Here is a 23,623-nt window from a genome sequence, read left to right as displayed (position 1 = left end):
CCCTTATACCATCTTAACTCTCTCTCTCTCTCTCTCTCGCTTTGCCATTTTCTCATTTATTTTTCCTCAGTATGATCTCCTTTTCACATTTACGAAAGAGTTCTGTTATATTGTTCTCAAAAGGTGATACGTGTATCTTAGTCTCAATATATATATGCTTCCATTTCTCTCATAGCAGTTGCAAATCCTCGTTAAACGTATTAGTGGATGTTAATTTCATTAATTTATGTTGGTGTCTTTTGGATGTTTCTGAAACCTCAAGTAATTGATGTTGTGCAGAACCATGTTATGGTCCGTTACTGAGTGACCCACTGCCATATGGGTATAAAGCACCATTTGTAGATCACGGAAGATGCAAAAGGAGTCGAGCCTCTTATCGGCAACCATGTGGCACCTATTTTGTGTGATTCTACTTTCTTTGGATGTCTGATAAATCGATGTAATAACAATACACTTTGCCATCTTCGATGCTGTTTCAATCGCTTGATGGGATGATATGTTGAACCCCTTAAAAGTATTCCAGGCATGTAAAGTTCTTACATCACTGGCGGGTTTTGTTTGGACGGTTAATGGATATTCTTTCTCCCGAACTTACAAGTTATTCTAGACATCCAGCAGCATCTTTTTGCACGTTGAAAACCGCAACTAGATTAGGTGCACGAACGGATTCCCATTCCACCCCACCGTTTTGCATGACTTACAAAGCACCAAAATCTTTGTAGAGGAAGCTTCTAGTGAAGTTCGTGATATCACAGACCGATAAAACTGCTTTTCCTGAATAACATGTTAATCTAATGCACTAAACATAGTTTCCAAATAACGCCAAGACAGAGCAGGAGCCATGTTAAAACATCACTGTTAGTTATTCGTGTTAATGTTGTACAAAAGAGTTCTATTTCATTAAATTCTATATGCGAGGCTAAAAAATGTGTTATCCATGGTTTTCAACTGCACACATTTCCTACCTGATTGAATAATTATCTGCTCCATTCAAAACTCACAGAGACATTGGCAGTATAATTCAAAGAGCGAGTTCTGTACGTGTCTTTATGTGTTTTTGTTTTTCCTTGATGATCATGGCGAAACGAGTTGTATTTCATTACTCAATAAAATAAGATAAATAACCTGCTTTGTTATTTTTACAATTGCTAAAAATTATTTCTTCAAAGCATTTGAAACATTTATTTAAATTTAAAATTTTTTATTAAGCTATTTATCCTATTTAAATATTTAAAAAAATTCTTAATAATTCTCAAACACCCTACTACTACTTTCATAAAGTTATTATAAATAAACACAAGAATAATAAGTTTTAGACATATCATTTTTATAATGCTGTTTCTGTATCTTTATCGTTCATTTAAATGAATAAAGAACATAAATTTTACGGACTAGGAAAAACAAAAGTATATGTATGTTACATATTTATTTGTTTGCATACATGAATGAGGAACATATAAATTTTATATGTTCCTTATTTTATATGGGTATAAAATAAGGAAACTTTAATTTTGTCATCTTCAATCTCCACAATGGAAGTAAAAGTTTGCATTTGTGCACACTAAAAGTATTGATAGGAATTATTATTATTATTATTATTATATGATTATCAATAATAATAATATTTATTAATAATGTTTAGTAGTTATATTTTTATTTGTTTATTTATTCATTTTTTATTCATTTTTATTTATGTATTTTGCATTATCTACACATGTCAAATAGCTTTGACATATGTAGCATTCCAAGGTGTTATTTTGCCAAGTTAGCCCTTGTTGCATGTATAGTCCATTTTCTGCAATGATTAATTATTTTTTTTTATTTAGTCTTTTCGTGAGCCTGATCTGTGATTTATTTTTTATTAATAATTAAGTAAGCTAACTAAATTTGATAACTGACTGTTTATTGTATTTGCATAGACAACAGGGCAGTATTTCAATATTGTTTCATAAATTCGTGATAATTTAGGTTTTTCAAGTTATTTGATATCGTCTTTTGCTTGCTTAAGTTTTGCAGCAATAGTTTGCTAAGAAGGTATTCCATATATATATTTAGTCCATTTAAGAAGGTTGTGATCGGTCATGTCACGTATCTCTATTGCTAAGATAAAAGTTATTGAAGCAGTGTCTGATAATAGTATGCTGTGTCGTATTCTTTATCTTTAGGATTGTTTTGGCGATCAAGGTTCTTAGACATGTCTATGTATAAGTAGAGATTTTTAGCATTATCCATGACATTTGCCATGGATAATGCAATGGGATGTATTACTGTAAACCATTATTGGAGAAGGGGTGCATGCTCCGTGGGTTATTGATGATCAGTATTTGCATTGTTTCGTCCGTATTGATATTTTTGAATTTGTATGGCCAAGTTGTGAATGTCATTTATGTATGTATTGAAAGTGTGGGTGATAGTATTGCTCATTGAGTGACTCCTTGCTGTATTCAAGCTATGATATGTGCCTAATGAACTTTTGTTCTGTCACTGAAGTAATTCCTCAACTAGGTAAGTAAGCCTGTTATTTGACTGAATATGATTTCGTTAGCAGTATATCATGATGAAGTGTGCCGAAAACTTTTAACAAGTCAAGAAGTATCAGTATAATGCGTGTATTATTATTGGTAATAACGATCGCAGTAATAATTTCCATTATCGTTCACAGTTACACAGACAGAGTACATGATTACCTGTTTCAGGTTATATATACTCATGTTCATAGAAACCGAATCACCTGCTGTAACTATGTTTATTTTTTTAAATCAGCTAACGCCTTTTTATTCCAGTATACGGGGAGTAGGCGAGGCCATTTTAGCCCTATCTAACTTTTGGAGATTGAGTGGGCAGTTCAATCTCCACTGGTACCAATCAGAGATAGATGGCCCAAGGCTATCACTAATTAAGCGGTACACAGTGAAGAGAGACGCCTCAAATATGCCGCCATCTCGTGGTCCCTAACCCTAACACAATATATTTAATGTCTGAAATAATGTGGGTTCTACGGTCGATTTTCTTGAGTTTACAGGATGAAAAACCCGAGTTTCCAGGAGGAAAAACCCGCTTGCCCGTGCCAGAGATCGATTAACTCGGGAACCGGCCGAAAAAAGCCTTAGAAAAATTTCCTCTAGTCGCCTACTAGACTCGAAACCAAGTCTTCCTTCGTGCTGCCAAGCGCCGTGGTGTGCAAACGCCACATCCACTGAGCTACACAGGCTCAATTTATTTACCAAATAAACTATGTTTATTTGGTAAATAAATGTGAATGCCTATTTGAAAAAGGATCCTAAACAAGAACTGTCACAAATAATGAAGAAGATAATATAGAACGAAATACAACATTTTTATTGTTGATCAATTGGCTCTTTTTTTGTACAAGATGTGATATAATTAGGAAATGACAACAAACTTGGTAAATTTGCAAATGTTTCAAAATGGCGTGGGCAGTGATATTTTCACTGGAAAAACAACTACTGGTATCAAAACTTAGTTCAACTACACAGTTTTACTAACATTCAATGCTAAAAATTCACTTTTTTGCTGTTTAGTACTTCGTGCATCCTTTTCTTACCTTCATTACAGCTTGGCATCGGCGTGGCATGGGCAAAATCAATTTCCTGATGGATGCTACTGTTAATGGTTAAATACAGGGACAATGTTCTGTTGATGATATTAGTAATAAGATTATAGTGCTGCTTTATAACCATACTCTCTTTGAAGCTAGAGTAAGCTTTTTCGAACACAGTGGAATCATTGTGCATTTACTTTTGATGTTTCGGTGTATATGTGCATGTGTTTTACTCTCATAGATAACTGACCCTATGTAGCCTTTCGTTCATATGATGTGCTGTGTTAATTTGCACTGGAACAATTTCTGTAGCTTTGTTTAATGTTTGATAAGTGGTTAAGTGTTTTAAGTTGTGTAGAAGATTATTGAATAGTGTCTCAGGTATGGTATGCTTAAAATTTTATGTGAGGCCATTGAGGATGTTTGTCAGCGCTTGGTGTAGATTAGCTCTACGAAGCGCTTCGGAAATGATCTGTTGTGCAACTATTCTAATTTCTCTGTGTTTGCAAAGACTAATATGCCATATCTTACTATTGTTTTACAATTGCTATGATAAATAACTCTTATCGTTGATTGGTATTACATCTTTTACTTGGAACAAAATGGCTGCAAGTTTCTTTTGAACGTATTCAGTGTGTTTGGCCAATTTAAAGTGACTCAATGTGAAGGCCTAGGCGTTTAGAATGTGTTATGGAAGCATTTCATGACTAACGCGATACTGGGATTGATAATACAATGATACATATGACTGTAATGTAAATGGTACTGGATATGAGATTCGTAGGTTATTAATAATTACAATTAAGTTTTTGGTCTTGTTTATTATGATCGAATTGTAAATTGTTAGCATTCCAGTATCATCTGCATAATGATATATCCTCATCATCAGCCATTGTCGATCCACTGCTGGATGAAGGACTTTCCAAGCTTACTCCAAAACTATCTATGGCTCTCCTTTCCCACGCCACTCGTGCAAATCTGATGATATCATTAATCCAACGTGATTTAGGTCGGCGACGTGGTCGTATTTCCTCTCGTGGAATCCAATCCAGTACTGCTTTTGTCCATCATTGATATTGTCCTCGAGAAATATTCCCAGCCCATTGCCACTTCAGATGTTTCACTCTTCCTATGATGTTAGAGACTTTGGTTTGATTTCTTATCCACGTATTCCTTTTGTGATCCAGTCTTGTGATACCAAGCATACTTCTTTCCATACTAATTTGTGCTGTTCTTAATTTCTGAATTCCTTTGCATGTAGTATCTATGTTTCACCCCACATGTCAATATAGGAAGAATACACAGGTTAAAAACGTTTCTCTTCAGCCATAATGATAGTTGGCTTTTGAAAATTGAATATAATTTTCCAAATGCTTTCCACCAAAGCATCGTGTGTTTTTTAATTTTGCCGATGATATTTTGTTCCATTGATATCTGTTGTCCTAAATATACGTAATGATCTACTTGTTTAATTTCATCACTATTAATTTTTATTATTTCTAGTTGGACATAGCTATTAAACATAACTTGTGTCTTCTTTAGGTCAGCTGTTTTGCTAGCTATTTCGAGTTCATGGATACCAGTGTGTAATTCATGCACAGTTGAAGTAAAGATAACTATGTCATCTGCAAAGCGTAAACGGGTTAATTAGCTTCCATTTATCTTTAGACTTTTCCATTCCCAATCAAGAAGTTTGTATATTTCTTCTAGGTATGCTGTGAATAATTTTGGAGATATTGTGTCACCCTGTCTTATACCTCTGTATTTCCACAATAGAGATATTTCCATTGAAATGAATTGCTCTTGTTGCATTGATGTATGCAGATCTGATAGTCGTGTCACATGGCCCCGCCACTTGTTGGTTTCGTAATGATTTAAATATTGTACAAGTTTTTACTGAATAAAAGGCTTTCTCATAATCAATGAAACCAAGAGATAGTGGTCATTGATATTCATTACACCGTTCAATAATCTGTTGTACAACTTGAATATGGTCCATTGTACACAAGCCACTTCAAAAGCCTGAGTTTTCTCTTGGTTGTGCTAGATATAGAGTCGGAAAAAGTCCATGAGCAAACTTTTGTAAACACTTTGTAAACCACAGATAGTAGACTGATGGGTCGGTGGTTGGTCAAGTCGTTTACTTTACCTTTTTATATATCAGAATTCGGGTAGTTTTCCATGTTCTTGGTACATCATTTTTCTTCAGACATAAGGTAAATAGTTTTGCTAAGATTTTGTAGATCATTTTTCCGCCTGCTTGTAGAAGTTCAGCTTTACTTCCATCCTCACCTGCAGCATTTCCATTTCCAGTTATGTGGAGCATTCAAAGCTCGGTTTCTCCACATAACTTATTCTAGTAGAATATGTGGTACTTCAGTTGATTGATAGTTGTCGTCTTCTTCATTTAATTCATCATCCTGATATAATATTGAGTAAAATTCTTCAATTCCTTTTGCTATAGTATATCTATTTCCGGTTATGGTCCCATCTTGTAGTTTGACTGCAACCATCTGTTAATTGGTATTCAACAATTGCTGTTTGGCTTTTTTGAGACTACGGTTGTTTTCTATTGTTTGTTGTATGAATTTACAATCGAAAATTCTTATTTCTTCCGTGATACATCTTCTGATCGTTTTGCACAATTCAGTGTATTCAATTTTATTCTGTAGGTTATTTGATTCTTTCATTTCTCTTCGTTTCTTCATAATCTGTTTTTAAATATATTGCTTAGTTCATGTTGGAATATATCTTTTTTAATGTTGAGTTTGTGTACATCTATGTTTAGCTTTGATCCGCGAAACATTTTTCTTCTTTCTTTTTGGCAGTTTATTTTAATCTTACTGCGTATCATACGATGGTTACTTCCAATTTTGGAGGTTTTTATAACAGAACAGTCTTGAAAGATGTTTTTCGTACTGATGAGGATAAAGTCAATTTCACTAGTTTTTACATTTGGACTTTTCCATGTCCACTTCCTATGTTTGTGTGTGTTTTTTGTTCTTGAAAAAATAATTCATGATGTACAGGTTTTCATTTTCTGCAAATTCTCTCTATCTTGCTTCTCTATCATCTCTCATGCCATATTCAGATTTTTTCCATTTGGCTTTCATCCGATTGTTGTATCTAATTCTAGCATTAAAATTACAAGTCTGAAATGATGTTTTCTTTATTGTAAAGTTGGGATACATCATGATAGAAGTCTTCCATTTCTTCATCGGTGTGACTCATTCTTGCTGCATAGACTTGGATGATCTTAACAGTGTATCGATCTTAAGAGTGCATCGTTTTGAGATTTGAAAAACAATACTTGTTGTTCGATCAGAGATACTGTCAAATTCTATTATGTTCTTCATTTTGTTTTATTAATCATCAGTCCAACTCCCTGATTATTCCTTTTAGTGTGATGAACAAACAGCCATAGCGCCCAGCGTATTAAGATGGAGGACCGCCTTTCGCTGCGTTGAGTGCAGCAATCTTACGGGACACAGTTTCGACAAGCGTACGATAGTGATCAATATGAATTATGAACCATTCTTGCTGTAGGTATGTAATGAGACTCCCCGGTTATTGTGGAGGAGACGTCGCTTGAACTCACCCACAATCCAATTCATCCGAAAGATGATCAATAGGCCTGAGATTAGGACTCTATGGAAGCAAGTCAGTCACCTGTGGTGATGTTCGTATCCATACACTAATCAGTTACAGCAGCAGCCTTAAGACACGGTGCATGGTCTTGCAGAAAGAGACATCAGTCAGTTCGGTAGAAAGGCCACAGACTAGGAATCATTGCATTATCCAGAATGGTCAGATACATCTCGGAATTCAATTTTCGTGGCTCCAGAAACAGAAGTTCAATACTCACACTCATCCATCCAGGGCGTAGCATGATTGGTCGCTCAATAAAATGCCTTGCTGAAAGAGACATCAGTCAGTTCCTTAGAAAAGCCTTCCATAACAATGTTAAGTTCTTTCCTAATATCCTCATTTTTAATGTGATATTGATTCTATCTGTTCACTCTACTAATACTTCTCAGAACTCTTATATTTGAGGTCTCCAGTCTTTGGTGAAGTGTTTTACTTCTATTCTAAACCAGTTCTAAGATTCATAAGTTAAAATTAATTTCATCACTCTCTTTTATATAGCTAATTTAGTGTTTTGACAAATTTCTTTCTTATTCCATATAAATTTATTCAGCGGACTTTCTACCATACCAGATTTTGTTTGATTCTGTTGTGTATTTCCATATTTAATTTATCATCTTAACTAAAAATCGTGCCTGAGTAGCTGAAAAGTGTTACTTGTTCTATAGGTTCTCCACTCACAATGCAGTTGATATTTTTAATGCTTTATTTTCATTCTGTTTGTCTTGTTATTGCTGACTTTCATACCAAATCTATTACAACAGTTGATTTAATTTAGCCAGGAAATCTTGCAGAGTGCTGGATTTATTCAGAAGTGTAACATCATGTGCATAAAGTGAAGAGCTAAAATTTACATTGCCAATCTTGATGTTCAGATTTAATACCACTTTCCTTCATAATGTGATCCAGATAGATAATGAATAACAGTGGAGATAATAACTTGTCCCACACCTGATTTTACTTCAAACCATCTTTCTGTGCTCCTTCAATTCTAACTGTCGATTTACAGTTTAAATAGAGACTACGTATTTCTTGATATAATATCCTATTTACACCAAATAACTGTGCGTTTTGAAGTGCAAGCGTTGGCACCTTGTCATGTGCCTTTTTCAGATCAACAGAAAAGCAAATATAAATCCTTCTTATATTCTCAAGATTTCCAAACTGTTTGTCTTAAATAAATCTTGACAACCTCTATATGGCCCGAATCCAGCTTGTTCTTCTCCAAGCTTCTCCTCCACAATTTTTCTTAGCCGTTTCTCAAGTATACTTTCATAAATCGTACCAAATCACTCAGTATAAAAATTCCTCTGTAATTCACATTCAGTTTTATTCCCTTTTTTATACATTGGTGCTATGAGCACTCTACTCCTATCATCCACAATTCAACCCTTTGACCAGCCTTCTGAATTATGCAATGCTGCCACTGTAAAACTTTTATACCTCCATGCTTGAGCATTTATGATTGACTATCATCTACTCCAGCTGCCGTTCACATTTCAAGTTTTTGATGGCTTTTTCTACTTCAAGTATCGACATGTATTCCTGACTGTTAGGAGTTATCTGCCACCATGCTGTCACTGCTTGTTTCATTTAGCAGTCCTTGAAAGTAATGACTCCAAACATCTAGAATATCGTTATCTTCAGTTTTCATGGTCACCGTTATCATTTCTGATTCCTTTTACGGTATTGTTCATGCATTTTTAAGATTTTTCAACTGCCTCCAGAATATCTTGCCATCTTCTTGATATTTATTTTCTATGTTCTTACCAAAGTCTTCCCATGACTTTTGTTTAGCTAGTTTTACATACTGCTTTTTTACATTTTATCTGTATTCCCTAAGAGCACACGCTGATTTAGGTTATATTCTTTCTTCTTTTCCTTCACCGCCTCTTTAACTTCCTGTGTCCACCATGGAGTTCTGATTTTTCTATCCTTACAGATAACCTCACCCCATGCCTCTCTGGCTGAATCAATCAACGTTTCCTTCAGTGTTTGCCATTGAATTCCCAAAGTTTGGTTCTAGTTTTAATTTTTTTAAAATTTTTTCTTCAATGATATTTGTGTATTTGAGTATGCAGTTCACGTCTGAAAGCTGCTCTAACTAGACTCGTTTTAAAACTTTCTCTCACACACTTCTTTTCAATATGAAATTAATTTTTGTCCTGCTTAAAACTAAATGGTGATCACTTCCAATTTCAAATCCTCTAATACTCTGGTGTCGTGAAGGAGTGGGAAAACATCAACGTCAACTATAACATTATCAATGATACTTTCTTAATTCTTGCATCTTCTCCCCATGTGAATTTGTGCACATTTTTATGTGGAACATGATGTTAGTAATAACTACTCCATGTCCTGAGCAGAAATTCTGCAACCATTTACCATTATTTTTAGATTTGTGTTTTTTTTCATTCAAATTTCCACAAAACATTTCTCTATCGGTAATCATTTCCTATTCTGCTGTTTAGATCGCCAACAAGGACCAAGTTTTCCTTTTTCATTGAGCCACCTGCCTTCTCTAATGCCTCAAACAATTCCTACATTTCTTCCTGGGTTGAACCTTCTGTGGGACCATAAGCACAAATAAGTCTCATTGTCCAGTTCCCCATTCTGATATTTGTCCACATCACTCTACTTGATATTGTTTGCCATTCAAAATTATCCTCATTTTCTTGTTTAGTATTATAGCTATTCCTTTTCCCTGATTATTATTGCCTTAATATAACACTTTGTACTTGTAAATTAGATAGATCTAACCTGTTTTTGTGTTCTTTGTTACAGTCATGCCTATTATGTCGATCTGATACTTATCCGATTCTGCTAGTTCCTTTTCCATTGATGCATCTTATGTTGATAGTACTAATCGTGAAGTCTGTTGATATAAAGTTCAGACATATTTTGGGATTTGTTCCAGCAGCTGAATTTTTCGATGTTCACCGTTTCCGGCAGGAAGCTAGGGCCTTCTTTAGTCCGATGACTCCCCACTCAGCATGAAATTCTGTAATGTTATACCATCATTTTAAGTTGTAGTTGGTCGGCTAAATCCAAAATTTCCAGCCCATTTTCGTTTGCTCAGTATCCAGGGTGCAACACGAGAAGGTGAAGATTGCACATCAGGTCCAAAGTCCCAGTCGGTTCTTGCATTCCTTAAAAAAGGCTACGTAAAGGTCTCCACTTGGCTATGACCCTTAAGCACCATATGCAAATTTATTGGATCTTCTAAACTCAGTCTGTTTCAGTCTGGGTTTTTATGAGGTCGTTTATAATTTTGTTTTTACAATGATGGTCAAGATAGTTTCCTTTGCAGTTTTTTTGCTCTTGTTTGTGAATCAACTGCTGTAACTGGTGGTGGAGAAAGAAGTGCCTATTAGGTAATGCTCCGCTATTTTTGCTATTATAATTGACGATGTGTATGAGTTTCTAGGCGCTCTTATGCTGATATGATCGATGCATGATTTTGTGTGTTTCTCAAATATTTCTTCTTCTTTTGGGTAACTTAAGGCATTATGCTGTGCGAGCCGTTTATCCAGGTTTCTAGTTCACGTAGGAAATTTTGAGGCTTTGTATCAGGAAGCCTATATATTGAATTATTAATGTACAGCATGGAAGAAGAAGAAGAGGAAGAGGAGGAAAACAATACCAAATAACTACAGCGATATGTGTTATGGAGTAAACGGATTTATTTACAAAGAAATATATGTTTACACATGATGATGATATTTACATCCACAACTATCGGTGGAATCTTGGTCGAATAAAGCATTAATGACGGTAGATTACATGCTTGAAATGGACACCTTTTCTTTCAAGACAAGTTTCTCAGCGCATGCGAAAGTTCTTTGTCATATTGAAAAATAATGGTTGGGACATATGCTGGACATATCGTGTAATTTTGTCCCTTAGTTCATCAAGGTCTGAAGGCGGGTTACGGTGGAATACCAATTCCTTCAACATACGCCAAATAAATCGCATCAGGAGAACGAGAAGGGTACTGGAATTCTGTGTGCCTCGAAATGAACCTCCCGGTAAAGTGTTCTGATAAATAGGCGCTAGAATCATCTAATGTGTGACAGGTTCTTCGTCCTGTTGGAATACCTGTGCACGAAATGGAATGCTTTTTGCACGACAAGCCCTATACAAATCCTCTGTGGACGAAACCAACGCATTCTCAATGTAGGGTTCGTTAATAAAGGTGACGATTAAAACACCCTCTTCAACGAAGTAGGGCACAATTATACCATGGCCGGAAACCGCACACCATGTGGTGACCTTCTTGCTATGAAGAGGTTTTCTTGGACAAATTCAGGTCTCGAGAAACCAAGAAATCTGTAGGTTCGTCTGTCTACATGACTGCTCAGATGGAAATGCTTCGTCCGAGAACCAGACATTCCTAGTTCCTTAACGATTGTCTGTAGTGGATGGCCTTCGTATGCCAAGTTTTATCGCTCTTCGTCGTTGACTACGTTTCGGAGACTGTAACACTCGTTCCGACACACGCCTGTGATTCTTATTTGCGTCAACAATTCGTGGTCTCTGAATGTCCTTTACATTGTGGCAGAACACTCCCGGTACGTTAGAACCTGTGATTAAAACAATGATGATACTTTTCCTTCGGGGAGGCTTAAGGAAACGACAAAGAAATTGCTCAAAAATATCATAGGATTGGACCATGTGAAGGAAAATAACGATAAAAAATATACGTCTTTTCTTCCAATGTAAATATATCAATGCTGCAGCTAAATGTAATGGCTTAGACTCCACACGTGCTCTTTTATTAATGTGCAGGCAGACAAACGGCATATTTCAGATCGCGTGTACTAAAGGGCGCGTGGAAGTTCAGTACTGTTTTTCCTTCATGTTTTGGGCCGTATGGTAGTTGAACAATCCAGAAAGAATTCCGCTTCTTTTATTAAAAAGAAGATTATACGTTTTTGCAAGCACGTGAAAAGTATGTCATATTTTAATTGCAATTAATCCGCTGCTATTGTGAAATTTGAAAGTTATGACGAAATGCTTCTGAACTAAAATGCTTTTGTGATTTCAAATATGTAATATTTCTATACATTTGTAATTGATAGTTTTCATTGTAATAATATAGAATAAATGCTGATATATATATATATATATTCCGTAATATTATAATAGACAAACGCACTTGACTATCAATAGAGTACGCTATATTTCACATAAATTACGATTGTTCTGAACAGTTGAATATTTCGAAAACACGTTACGAACTAATGTAGTCCAAGCAAAAATTGAGAATTTTATTAATAACAGCAAACGCAGATTATGAGATCAGCAAGATGAAACTGCAAAACCTTTGAGCAGTACTGCAGCAAAATAGTGCAAACTGATTACAAATTCCATCCTGGTCAAGTAGACAAAATATGTCATTGGGATGTATGCAAAAATATGGTTTTCCTATTCTTCTGGTGGCAGCATAAAATAAAGACAGTATTGGAAAACGAAACACCAAACATTCTCTCAGACTTTAAAATACAAACTAATCGGCTCTTGGAACGCAATTGACCTGACATCACATTTAACGAACTTCGACAAGTTTGAATTCTTGACATCTCTGTGCTTACTGATAACAACATCAACAACAAAGAACTGGGGGAGGGGGACTAATTGTCGACATCTGGCAATCGAAGTTAACCTACTGTGGCTTAAACATACCAAAGTCATCCTAATTGTTAGTCAGTCAGTTCACTTGGTGCAATTTCAAGGAACCCATACAAATGTTTACAAGACCAAAACATCACTGAATTATGATGTACGAAAACAGCATTACTTCGAATAGTCCATATTTTAAGACGACGTCACCTCGCAGACGTTTCTGAAATTCACGGGTAGAATTGTGAATTGCTCTCAACCTGAATTTGTGTGTGTGTGTGTGTGTGTGTGTGTGTGTGTGTGTGTGTGTGTGTGTGTGTGTGTGTGTGTGTGTGTGTGTGTGTGTGTGTGTGTGTGTGTGTGTGTGTGTGTGTGTGTGTGTGTGTGTGTGTGTGAGCGTGCAAATTTAAATATCAAGAAGTGAGAGCTTGCGATGTTGTAGTCTCTTGAACATTAAGATCATGTTTTTCTCTCTTATCCTTATTTTACTTTTGATAGTAAACTTATAGGATTATGTTGCTAGTAGACCTATAGTATTTTGTTGCTGGTAGGACGTTGTTCCTACGGGAGCACACTGTAGATTTTTTTAAAGAATGTTCATTTATTATATTAATGTACAAGTCTTTATTTATGGTTTCGTTTCGCTTCTGTCTAGACTTAGGAATCTTGGATTTAAAGTAGACGCTAAAATACAAAAATGTATAGGGCGCTAGGTTCTACGTGACCCAGCTAGATAAACGAAAGTTTACTGCTCCACTCCTTTTGTGGGGAACAATATCAGATAGTGGTGAAAAAATATACAGATCAGACAGAAGTTTTTGCAATTTTGGATGTGCAGCAGTTAACGTCACTCCAATTATGGGAATCTGGTCAGAACTGTTCGGACTCTCCAGAGGCAAACTGAAGTGGAAAGAGTTTATTCGGCTTCATCATCACATAGATGACGGAAGAGGGAAGAAGAAGAAGAAGATATACACACTTGGTGAAGACTGGCTGAAGTACTTACGATCTCAGACCTAATCTTCTCTCAGGTGGTTTTGCCACAATTTGCTTCACCTGCGAGAAAAATCAAAAACAAACAAACAAAAAAAAAACATATGGTTTTTCTCGTAAATGTCTAAAATACCATACACATTCAGAGATACGTAAAAACATCTCCTCACTGAGCAAAACAAAATTTCTGATCAAATTAACTCTTTCTACACCTCTCTCTCCATCGATTCTTAAAACAGAAAAGATACCTCTTGAAGATGTATCCATAATGCTTTTATAACTTTTTGTTTTAATTCAGATTTTAATTGCATGATTGTCATTTTAATTTGGTCAAACTTTGTTCGCATTCCAAATGAGCAGATTTGAATTCATCAAATCAGAGCTGCGAAGGACAACATCGAGATGTTACTCAGTCCTTTTTAGGGATTTATATCCTAAACTCGATACTGTCCAGTACACTACCAAACTAATGACCATCGATGATTGGAAAGGCAGTGGCAGTGGCCTCCTCAAGGAGCTAATACTCAAGGAGAAACCCATCGATATCTTAGGAGTGCCTTTTAAAGAAGTGCCTTTATTTATTATTAAAGTAGTACCACTACCTGCTGAAATACACATTTTACAACTAACCCTACCCATTGCGCCTCTTTGGATTCACAAGTTCCAAGAAGTAGAAATCCGCCATCTCCATCTTCCAGGGATCAATAGAGGCGCAGTGCTACCGATTTCACAGAATCTTTAAGCAATTAACATCATTCGGATGATGAATAAAATATAATCCTCTAATTAGTTTTGTTGTAACAATGACCTGGAACCCATTAGGGTTTTCGCTGCCGGTTTTCGGTATTGATAATTATAGAGAGCCTAGATTATGATCAGGAAATCTGCGCAGTAATTAAGGAAATTGTACATAAAGAATTTAACATCACTACCGCCATGGAATCGGAGAGACACCGGCTGGTTTTAGACTACCACGATTATTAGCTACCGGATTAAGAGCTGATGTGCAAGTCATATTAATACTAAATCCTACTAGATCCCACTGAAGTGGATTTTATTTAAAGGTAGGAAAACGAAAAAAATTCCGGCTTGTCGAGCATGCGCTGTAGTAAAACAATAGAATATCATTTCTTTAACTGTAGGAATGCCTAATAGATTTGGGGAAGCCTAACCAAAACATTAAAGCTTCCAATATTCACGCAGTTCAGGAAGTAATGTTTCTCTCCTTCCCATCCTCACTAATTTCCGCGAAAAAAAAAGATTTAGTACCAAAATTCGCCGATAGGGGAAATTTTGGCGGAGTCGAAAACAAGGGGATACATTAAAGGCAGATAAAATGGAATAATAACATTTGGACGGTGTAAGCGGCAGCCGCGTCTCTCATTCCAGCTGGATATGTGGCGCGTTACAATGATAATAATAATAATAATAATAATAATAATAATTAAGCAAAAATAACAACTTGGAGAGTCAGAAATTAATGTAGTGCTTGAACTCACAGGAAATAATGTTTTATTCATCAGAATCAGTGTCTCCTGCACAACATACACGATTTTCAATGTGCAGACCTTTCTTGTGTACAACAAATTGCATCCAGTGTGCGACTTGCTCTACAGCTGAGCATAAGGAGTGGATGTTCATAACAGTCCGTTTTATGTTCTCTTCCAAGATATGCAAGTTGGGAACACTACCACCAACATACACAACGGTTTTCAAATACTCACACGGTCAAAATACCATAATTACTGTGCTAAATTAAATTGAAGTCAAATGTTTTATTGTGTCATCTGGTTTTTCATTTCAGTTTAATCTTTGTAATTTATCTGTCTATCAACTTTAATGTACTTTTTTTTAAATTGTAGAACACCACATTTACCTTATAGATGCCTTTTAGACCTTTTTATTTAGCACAATTTCCATTCCCATGTCTCCATACCAAATTTGGTGAAATTCCGATTGCTTCATTGAACTCCATAATGCGGTGAATGCGGAAGTTTAATTATGTTAAAGTATATAGCCAGCATTATATTTTGCTATTATTTGCTAGTAAGTTTATACCAAGAACTAAACTTAATATTTTTGCATTCATAAAATCATAATTTCCTAATTTTCTGTCTGTAAACTGTTACTAATAAAATATAACACTTGTTAAAAATTTTCCACTTGCTTATACTACACATTAAAGATACACAAAAATTATGTACTTGATTTAATCCTTTATCCAAGTGTAAGCAAACAAAGCTTGCGCCTGGAATATACAATTTGAAATATAAAGTTTATGTTTGCTTACGCCTGGATAAAGAATTAAATCAAGTATATAATTTCTTGGTATCTTTAAAACAGAATGCTGCCTGGGATATACAGGTTGAACATGATTAAATGGAAGTAAAATGTGTTATTGTTTTATCATAAGTGGAATACGTAAAGCTGGTCTTTCATTTCAGTTTAGTCGGCTATTCATTTGTCTTCTTTGTCACTAACAGAGTCATTATTTTTATTATAAACGTGTGGCATATTTCCAAAAGTCCCAAAAAATATCAGGTACTTCAAAGAAATATCCAATCTTAACTTTCCTTAACACAAAAGAAGTATTTATCTGAAGATTTGATTGTACACTTTTGGAAGAATATGAAAAGTTTGTCATGTTTTTATTGCAACTGATCTGCTTTTTTCAAATCTGAAACTTGTGAAGGAATATTTCTCGCTGATCTCAGAGCAATGCTTTTGTTAATTAACAAATTAATTAATACTAGCCTCAGTAAATATTATAATATATTGCTAGTTTCCCATCCCATCACAAATTTAATCATAACTTTCTCAAAAATAAGCCCCATTTTTCTGCTATGATTTTTTGGTATTAAATAGTGTCCTTCACAATTTATTTCCTACTTTACATAAATTGAAATTATATTATCATTTTTTGGCTTTAATATTAAGAGAAAGGTCGCTTCATCCAATTACTGGGTATCTCAATGTCATATAACAGGACGTTTCTTTTAATTGTAATGTCCTATTAGACAAAAGCAATTAAAAGAAACGTCCTAAGAATGCTATATTTCACATAAATTTCCACCATCCCGCCACATGCACCCTCCTGCCAAGTAATTTTTCTTAATCGACTAATTGCTGCCATTTCTAGAACATCCAAGGCAACAAAGTCCCCATCCGAACTTACACAACGGAACTGACACGCTCCACAAGGTCAGAACTCAGTCAAGTTCAATCTACTAGAATCTCCAACAGAACTTACTCATTTATGTGGCTAACTTATTCAGTTCAACACTAGGTGGCGCTTGATGTCACTCATGGATCAGTGCCTACACTTCCGTGATATTGAACAGTGTCATTATTCTACCAACGAGGGTAGCTGGCATCCATAACAATTGTGTATTACCAGTTATCGCCGATAGTGCAGCGTCTTAACTGTGAATAACAACAAACTCCTTTCCTAGGTGCTGCCACTCAAATGGAAGATATCGGTTGCAGCACTAAAAGCACTAAAGAAGACTGACCAATGAACAAGCAAAGAGTAGCATCCAAAAAAAAATGATTTTTTGAAAAATTTCCGTTGAAACTGATTTACCCTGAGAGTTTCCAAGCATTACTTTGCCTTTTTGAAGGCACATTAGAAATAACATCAATTCACGATATTGCCAGTACCGATCCTATATTGTTATCACCATAATACACAAACTAGCAGGACATCAGTTGAGCCACTCCCGCATATATGCTCCTTTAAATAAAGTTTTGACAACTGCCAAATCATCAGACTCCTTCTAATCAAACATATTACCCTTTCTGAAAGTTTGATCACTAGTAAGCTAACTCCTGGTTCAAATAGGTGCTGCCACAAAAATAAAGATTTCAGTGGCAACTGAAATGAATATTTTAGTGGCAGCACTAAAAGCACTAAAGAAGACTGACCACCGAACAATCAAAGAGTAGCATTCCTAAAAATGCTTCTTTGAAAAAATTCAGTTGAAACTGATTTACACTGAGGGTTCTGAGCATTACGATGCCCTTTTAAAGGCATATTATGAATAACATTAATTCACGATATTGCCAGTACCGATCCAATAATATTATCACCGAAATACACAGCTATCAGGGTATCAGAAAGGCCACTCCGCAGTGTTGACTTTCTTTTATAGAAGTTTGACGACTGCCAAATCATCACTGATTCCTTCTAACAAACATATTCCTCTTCCTGAAAGTTTGATCACTAGTAAGCTAACTTCAGATTCGAATTCTCAGATGCTATCTTCCAGTTTATATACTGTAGCTGTCCATTGTGATGTCACAATAATGCGTTTCTACTTGTTATGATTATTCCTTTTTCTGACTTTTATTATTGTTGTCTTTGTTATTCATTTCTGTTACTGGGGGGGGGGGGGTGGGGGGGGGGGGGGGTGGGGGGGGGGGGGGGTGGGGGGGGGGGGGGGTGGGGGGGGGGGGGGGTGGGGGGGGGGGGGGGTGGGGGGGGGGGGGGGTGGGGGGGGGGGGGGGTGGGGGGGGGGGGGGGTGGGGGGGGGGGGGGGTGGGGGGGGGGGGGGGTGGGGGGGGGGGGGGGTGGGGGGGGGGGGGGGTGGGGGGGGGGGGGGGTGGGGGGGGGGGGGGGTGGGGGGGGGGGGGGGTGGGGGGGGGGGGGGGTGGGGGGGGGGGGGGGTGGGGGGGGGGGGGGGTGGGGGGGGGGGGGGGTGGGGGGGGGGGGGGGTGGGGGGGGGGGGGGGTGGGGGGGGGGGGGGGTGGGGGGGGGGGGGGGTGGGGGGGGGGGGGGGTGGGGGGGGGGGGGGGTGGGGGGGGGGGGGGGTGGGGGGGGGGGGGGGTGGGGGGGGGGGGGGGTGGGGGGGGGGGGGGGTGGGGGGGGGGGGGGGTGGGGGGTTTTTTTTTTTTACTTTTACTTGAAAAGACATGGCGCATGGCGATGCCATTAAAAAAGAAAATTAAAAAAAATAGATACACTGGGAACAGAGATTGGATAGGAAATTGAAATAATTCGAATTGAGAAAAATGAAGCAGCAAAGGACATACCTACAGCTACTGCTGGCTCCATGAAAATTCATCGAATATCGTTCGTTGAAAGACAGTTTACCGCATTGGCGCACCCAGGGAGGGGGACAAGAGGCCCTGGCCACCCAAAAAGAAAAAAGGAAAAAAGGCTAGAAAAATTTCCAAAGCTCTTTTCCTAATTAATCTTTTTTTTAATTTTTATTTATTTATCTTGTGTCGCGTCTTTTATTTCTATACCACTTATGAATTAGCGGTCACATAACGTGGGAATACCCTCGGGAATCACGGCCGTTGTGAACCCAAGGCGAACGAAGTAGTGTTCGTGCGTTACTTTGTTTCCCCGAGTCGGGGCAGAGATCACGGTAACATGTATTGGCGGTCACCGCAGATGCTGTCATAGGTCGTATGCAATGCGTAATGTGTATTCTCAAATCGTCTACTCAACTCGCCCCCACCAAAAAAAAAGATTAAATTATAAGTGTTTTTCCCCCACCCTCCAAGATTAAATCCTGAGTGCGCCACTGAAAACCGAATGCAATTCATAGAGAAGGTAATCTATCGAATAAACTATTGGTCGAACGATAGTTCATCACACGGCAATTCGGTGCAAATGCATTTGATCGAAAAAAAAAATTCACCGATAATTTTTCGATGAATGACAGAATTCATCGAACGACGAATTTTCTTGAAAACTATTGTTTTCAAGAAACATCACCCAAGATATAGACAATACATACAGGTAGTCACTGAGACGTTATAACTATTTTGTTGTTATTGTTTTTACATTATTCTGTGGGCGTGTCTGCTACTTCATTGTGACGATAGCGATTTATCTAAGGCAGAAAAAGTTCGTTTTACGTAATTTTTTTAACAACAACAATAATCACACTGAAATCAAAACGGACAAATTTTAATATACATTTTAATTATAAAATTTCATCTAATCAGAGCAGAACTACGAATATAATTTTGAAACTTCTTTCCAAAATTTTCTAATAAAAGTGATCCTGTTGGTACTAAACCTGAATCAAACAGACTTCTTGTACGTTTTACAAATTCCGATGTTTGCGTATTCCACTAAGTCAGAGGGTTATTGCAATATAACATTTTTTGACATTTGGTTTCTTTGTAGCCCCGAATATAGTTGAACTGAAAACTGGAATGGTTCGACTTTTTTTGTAAAAGGTTCAAATACCAAATCGGAGTAAAATTCATCCCTTACAACAGGTGTGTGTGTGTGTGTGTGTGTGTGTGTGTGTGTGTGTGTGTGTGTGTGTGTGTGTGTGTGTGTGTGTGTAGACGTCATATACTAATACTACTATTACTACTAATAATAATGGAGCCTCTGCAGATCAGTCGGTATAAACGAAGTCCTTTAGTTAGAAAGACCTGCGTTCGAATCCCGTGCATGATGGGAAAACTTTGTATCAGTCCTCATCAACTGAAGGTGAGTTATGGCAGGAATTCCTGGAAAGTTCGGCATAAAATCCCTCAGAACAGCCCCATGAACACATATCCACAGACATACAACACGTACCTGGATTAGGAAGGCAAGGGGAATCCATTTTGTTCTCTAATTATTTACTAGTAAAATAGCATTGCAACCCTACCAACCATTCGGTTTAGGAGAGAAGAGGATAAGGCAAACAATAATTATAATAATAACAGAAATCATTATTGTTCGCAGTAGGAGTCTTTAATTAGAAACGGATGAATTCCATACTATGAAGCATCCATGCCGATATATTGTTGCCAGTGAACGAACCTTCCGGATTGAATGTTATTAATGGACTTTATTACACTACAATTTGCAAAATGCTAATATAATGATGGGAATGGTAATAAAACAAGAAAAAATTAATAAATATGCTCTGATGGTAATCCCTCGCGTTTTGGGAACACTTGCAAGGTACTATCAAATAAAAGAGTGCCATTTTTTCACGATAAATTATTTTCCATATTAGTTTCCTGTGGTAAAATAATCCAAGGTTAAAATTTGTACTTTGTATGCGCATCTTGTCGCTTGTATGGGTTATAGTATTTTTTTTGTTTTGTTTTTCATTTTGAAATAACTGACTGTTTTCTTATCGTTTCTTTTTTCTGACTAATTATCGACTGAATTTTCTATTCTTTTTTTTTTTTTCTTTCGTATATGCTTTAGCTAATAAATGAACGAAATGCTTTATATATCGCGCCTACTTATACTATATTTCTTTTAATGTAAGCAGAATCACCGTGAATTTTGGCAAGTGCGATTATTAAGTTCGAAATGCAAACCTTCAATTGCCACTGGCCTTCAATTATGGCCGGTGGGTGCTTGGGCCATAATTCACAACTCAACAAAATCCCCTATACCTGTTGCAATGTACCGTTTCTAACACTCAGTCAAGCGACTAATTATATATTATGAAAGAGACTCGTTTAGCCCACAAGGATTTACTGTACCACCACTACCTTCTACGGTTTTCCCAGTATAAATAATGTAGGCATCCTTGTAAACACCCGTACTTATAATTCATTTTTGAACTGCAACCGTCCTTGAAAGAAATAAACAACGTACACTGACCTTGCTTTTGTAGACCAGCGTTTCCTAAACTGTGGGCCGCGGCCCCCTCGGGGGGGGGGCGTAGGTTTTGTTGAGGGGGCCGTCAAATAGTGAAAACAAATTTAAAATGTTTTAAGACTAAGTAGATTTTTTTATCTTAAAAGAAACGTATTTATTTTTTATTATTTATTATTTCTTTTCTGTTATTTTTTATATTTTAATGAAAAAATCACAAATTGGTGCTAGTTCACAAATTTTGCTCACTACATATTTCGGTGCGTAATGAATATTAGTAAATATATGCTTATTCATATAAGTTTCATTTCAACGCAGAAATCTGAGAATTGCAGTTTCAAATATTTCACCTGATTTTGACTTTTTGTGCAAGAGTATTGAAACACATCCATCACATTAAATTGTTATTAAACTTCTTTTATGTTTTTAATTCTTTCTTTATTACTAATCGTTTTGCGTTTCATGTGCTTGTACTGCAAATGTACAATAACAAGATATCTATCTAAATAAAAATATGAGAAAATGTCCCATGTTAAATGTGTATGTAAGATGCTAAAAATGTAATATTTGCATTTGATTTTTGCGACATTCGCTGTGTATGTTTTGCATTGAATATAAATACAAGAAATATTATAATAATACATGTCTATATAAGGATTTTTTTTTCGAGGGGGGGGGGCCGTGAAATATTTTAATTTTTCCAAAGGGGGTCCTGACATCCAGAAGTTTCGGAAGCACTGTTGTAGACCACCAAGCAGGGGATAAAATGTTTCTTCCCATGCGGGTAGCTGTATTACTCGCACGGTCATTAGCAGTACAGGTGTCGCTATAATCAACTTGACACTTGTTTTATTAAATATTCCCAGTTACACAAACTGAAAGTACGAATTCGAATTATTTATCTGCATTGGGGTTTTTCTTCCTTGAAAATATTTTTTTATTATTGATTAGGTTACTTTTAAGTCCATTTATTTTAGAAAGAAAATTTCTGAGAATTTCCATCACCTATGGTTTCAATCGTATTTAGAAATCACATAACAAACAGTTGAACTTCAGTGAAAAACAACTTATCAAAACCATTGTTCCTGAAGGCTCAGTTCTAGGACGTTATTATTATTATTATTATTATTATTATTATTATTATTATTATTATTATATTTTATTTTATAACTTCGGTTCAACGGAATTGAATGGGAACCGAGTCAGATATACTGTTGATGCGGCAATAGTTTTCTCATCAAGCGACATGCCAACCTTACAGCGCAACATGGACTCTGGTTTCTTTAGCCTGCATACATGGTTCAGTGTATGCAGGCTTAAGAAAAATGACCTCAGAGGTAGCAATAATCGGATGGCACACGATTCAAGAATAATGAGAGACATAGTGAAGAAGAAAAGTGTCAAAGGGAAGACAGAGAATGTGCTGCCTCGTTTTGATAATTATAAGTTAAGTAGAAGAGCAGTAATAACGAAAGATGTGATTGCAAGAATGTGCAGAAAAAGAGGTCTGGAATGTGTTGATGTGTGGAGTGTGTTTGATGGCAAAAGCGAGAGATGCATGCAAGAGATGAGTTGCATCTGAACGTGGAAGAAGAAAGCGTTTGAAGGGGTTGCTGTTTTCTAAGCAAGTCGAAGTATTTGGGCAAGAAATCTAGAATTGGTTGCTAAGTTAGTTGGCTGCTTGCTCAGGTTCAATGTTTCATGATGTGGAGGTGAGTTGAATAATCACGTGCAAACACGTTAAGTCGATCTTTGGGAATTAAAATGTAAATAAAACTTCTTGGGCCCGTTTTTGCCAGCGAGAGAGAGAGAGAGAGAGGTTGAGTTCTTTAATCCTAACTCTTTTTTAAGAGTGCAGAAGGCTCCACTCTTCATCCATCACATAAACGTGACCTTGCGGAAACAAGTGGGACCATTTTCGAGACTGGAAATCCTAACAGGTGTGTAATTTCTACTGTCGATTTTTCGAGAAGTCAAGCAAAACCTGAGGTGACGGGAGGAAAAACCCCTTCTTACTTGAGCCAAAGATAGAATTACTGAACCCAATCCTATTTAATTTGAATTAATTTTATAAATGAGAAATATCTGCATTGAAACATTGTGTCTGTGAAAGTCCAAGACGTAAGTTCTATCCTAGAGATGAGTATATGTGGATACACGTTGCAAAGGAGAAGATATATAAAGAACAAAATGTAGTTATCGGAAAACGGTACTGACGAAGGATTTTAATC

The sequence above is a fragment of the Typopeltis vanoorti genome, chromosome 7, assembly GCF_054136105.1.
Source record: "Typopeltis vanoorti isolate ZY-2024b chromosome 7, IOZ_Tvanoo_1.0, whole genome shotgun sequence".
Lineage (NCBI taxonomy): Eukaryota > Metazoa > Arthropoda > Arachnida > Uropygi > Thelyphonidae > Typopeltis > Typopeltis vanoorti.
This window is presented reverse-complemented; position numbering follows the sequence as displayed.